This window comes from Alosa pseudoharengus, unplaced genomic scaffold (genome assembly GCF_046254945.1).
Source record: "Alosa pseudoharengus isolate Yale_2024_CS ecotype anadromous, Long Island Sound unplaced genomic scaffold, YU_APseudo_1.1 YU_APseudo_1.1_scf_2, whole genome shotgun sequence".
Classification (NCBI taxonomy): domain Eukaryota; kingdom Metazoa; phylum Chordata; class Actinopteri; order Clupeiformes; family Clupeidae; genus Alosa; species Alosa pseudoharengus.
Genome location: NW_027468663.1, coordinates 49,616,186 through 49,620,146, shown reverse-complemented (window position 1 = coordinate 49,620,146; position 3,961 = coordinate 49,616,186).

Sequence of the window (3,961 nt, the reverse complement as noted above, 5' to 3'; positions counted from 1 at the left end):
CTACCCCCACCTCACCCCACCTCACCCCAACACACACACACACACACACACACACACAGACAGACACACTTTCTCTACACTCACAGCCTTAATAGAAAGCCCAATGATAACTCCCCACCCCCTTCCAATAGGTTTCCTCTAGCCCTCTGACAAACATGTGACCATTAGGACATGACTCGACAGTACAGCCCCAACACTTGACTGAGAGAGAACTCAGACACAGGACTCATATAGCCACAGTCACACACTTAAATGTCCCCAATGACATCCCCAGGGTGCACAAAGAGTCACAGAAAGCTGCATCACAAAACCAGTCCGGCAACAGTGAGCACACTTGAATAGTAGACAAAATCAAATCACTGAAAGATGAAATAGAGTTCAGTAGAACGCATGTGCTGTGCTGTACTGCTCCGAATGCCTGGAAGGAAAAGGAAAAGTGAAGTGAAAAATGTTCCCTCCTGCCCCAGAAAGTCATCAATCTTTGGCTCACATGATAAATATAGAAACATATTTTAAACAAGAAGCAAGTAAACAAATAATGGATAAATAACGAAAGATTTAAAGCCCTGTGACATGTGAATGTTGAACCATGTAAACTGTCTCAACTCAACAAAGATCATTCAAGTGCCCCAGCAGTGCCCAGAATTACAGCAAAGGATCTGTTGAGGAACCATGGCAGATATACAGTCAGCACAACCTTGTCACACACTGTTTTTTCAACTTCATTCCACATGCTCAACTAACCCGGTCCACAGAGACTTGGAGAGATTGGTTGTATGCAGTGTTCCCTAATATATGATTAGCAAAGATCTTACGTTATATTCATATCTCTTTTTATTCATGGGAATTTGGCCTATACATTGTTATTCCATGTAATTGTGGATATGGTCAAGCTCACACAACCTTTTTTAGAGTTAGTGGGTCTGTACTGTATGTGATGGTCTACTTCTGCAAGACAACTCTAATTTTCTGAAAACATTTACAACAACAACAGTGAAGGCTGGTTTCCTGGTAGTTGTAGTGGAGTTTACAGTAAGTCCTCTGATACTGTGTGTGAAAGTGGATAAGTGCAGAGTCACACAGACTTTATGGATAATCTCAAACCCTGGTCAGTCACAATCCCCCCAAAATACAGAAATCTCTCTGAACACTGAAAGACTGTTTACATAACAACCATATGAAAGCCAAAAACACAAATAAAAGGGATTAATATTGGTTCCTCTCACGTTAGGCTCTAATTAGTGTAGCCACTAAAGCTATAGCCATATTAAGAATGTCTATAGGTCAAAAGGCCTGGGTATATTTGTGAAATTGAGCTCAAATATTTAATAAAATTAACTTAAATCTTTAATTTAGGAAGACTGCAAAAACAACTGCAATCCTTCTCAAACATCTGTGGTTAACTGGTGGGAATGCATTGAATTCCAACCCACATTCTGGAAGAGAAACAACATTCTAGGGCCAAGTCAATCAACACTTAAGTGTTTCATGATCACATACAGTAATTACAGGGTTTTAAAGAGTATATCATTTTCAACTGAATGAAAACATCTTCATTTTGATTCAATATATGAGCATGTAGTCAAGGGACATGGGGCTAATAATATTTTGCTTTTAAGTTAGATAATAGAGCCATGTGGCGCGAGTGAGAGTGGCACTAGTAAAGGATATCCCCACTGTGATTTGGCCATAGGTTATGTGGGCATGCTACACTGTATACACACAACATGTATCCTGTATTCATGTTTAATGTCCCCATCCTTAGTCATCTATGTATACAGAAAGTTTGATGTCTTGATAAAGATGTTATATATAAAAAGATTTAATGCAAAGATCTTACTTCTGATTTTCTGCCCTTAATCCTCATAGCCATGGAAATAAATGGAACCAAACGCTGCATGATCTGATCATATTGTACATCTACCCTGCTTATCTCTGTGTCAAATCGTCTGGCCCCCTACAGACAGCAGAAGGCCACATGCTGTGCATGGACAGCTGCCTGGCTTGGATGCTGTGATGCTGTGTCTCCAGAGAACTTTAGATACTGCCACTCTCAGGTAACCAACCATCCCTCTTGGGGTCACTGTGCTGGAATAAATCAGAAATCAGAAGAAACCTCTAGAATCACTATAGCGTTCTCCTGTTACTGAATCTCAGACTTTCAAACTAAGACAAACAAATCAGCTCAACTGAAGTTTAAGAAGCATTTGGCAAATCTCTTCAAATAGCCCTTTAAAACTCATTGTTGGCCCAAGTGCTGTAGGCCACAACATGGTAATTATTTAACTTGATAAGTTTGAGAGTAAAATTCCTATCCATATCACTGCTAGAGAAAAATCATTAGCGGATAATTAGGACCTTAAGGAGAATGTAAAGAAAATGAAAAGCGCAATCAAACTACCACTGATGCAAGGACAGAACCTTTGCATGAATAGAAAGTACAAAACATTATTAAATGTTTAACTCCACTGTCTGAATCATTAAGTAGTATTCTATGTAGTACAGAAAGGCATCCTCAAAGCTCACCTGTGTGTGAACATCCAATCTTGGTTTTCACCAGTGAGAAAAGATAGGCGATCCGGTCTGATAACGTGTTATACAGCAGGTCTACTTCTTGAGCCTTTCAAGGCAGAAGTGGTGTCTGTCCTCAGCTTTATGCGTCAGCCTGCATCCTTGTTGAAACAAGAGTGTAGACGACAATTCCATGAGCTCTATCACAAGAGCAGTGGTATACACATACACAAGGTAGCATAGACATTATATAAGAGAGAGGGGAGGCGTGTGTGTGTGTGTGTGTGTGTGTGTGTGTGTGTCTAAGAGTGAGGGGGGGTTGTGATGGGTAGGCGACGGAGCCTGTGTGTGAGAGAGCTGGGGATTAATTGGTCAGCGTTTAAATCCTCCGGGAAGAGGTGGGTGACCAAAGAGAACAGAACAACATCGCAGTCACATTCCACAGGCGCTACACACAGCTTAGCCACCAGCATCCCTTCCATGTGTGTGTGTGAGAGAGAAATAGAGAGAGAGAGAGGGAGAGAGAGAGGAGAGGAGAAGAAGGGGGGTAGTGTGTGAAAGTGTATTTGAATATAATTACATATGGTTTTGTGGCTAATTATCTTTTCAGCAAACAATATGTAAGCATGGGTGTCATTTTAGCAGAATGTAGTCTGTGATCACCTCGGCAGCAGGGGCTGTGAAGCTGTGTCTGCTTTACTCTTTGTGACAGTCACATGATCCCACTGAGAGATCATTACCGCCCGGACTGGTTTTGTTGAACACAGTGCAAATCACTGCCACCACGACTTCTGGATGATGGGAACGCTGCATGAATAACTTCACAAGCTAGATATAATGTACATTGTCAGGATGGGTAATTACATATCCACTTACCACTAAATCATATTTAACCCCTCTATATTCACCACCGCATTCCTCAAAAGCTCTTTTTAATTGAGCGCGAGGCTATAATTTCAGGACATCTGTAACTCTTCACACGCGCCAAAAACCTAGTTTATGGCATGAACTCCAGAGGCTATGGCTGTGTTAATCGGTCAGGTCGGCATCAGTAGACGCTGACCGCAGAAGTCTTCCTGCCATTGTGTGGTGTCCAGCACGTGTTACTGTTGGCCTCTGGCGTGTGGCATGGGAGAGTGTCGAGGATGAGGCCTTTCTCTACCAGTGTGTATCCCCCTATATCCTGTTATGTCTCTGTCTCCTTGTTTTGCACCCATGAGACCACAGGCAGAGGCCAGGCAGTGGGACATCTCAACACAAGCTATTTTAGTTTCACTCAATCTGAAGACGATCCTTAGAACAGACACTCTGCACGGGCAGCCAGACACTAGCCTCACACCCTCATGACCATTAGATGACCATTAGTTCCTTCTCAGATTTTAAATGTGATTACACAATTCCACATTATCATACTACAGGTGTATAAAGTGGGAACAGATGGTGCCAGATG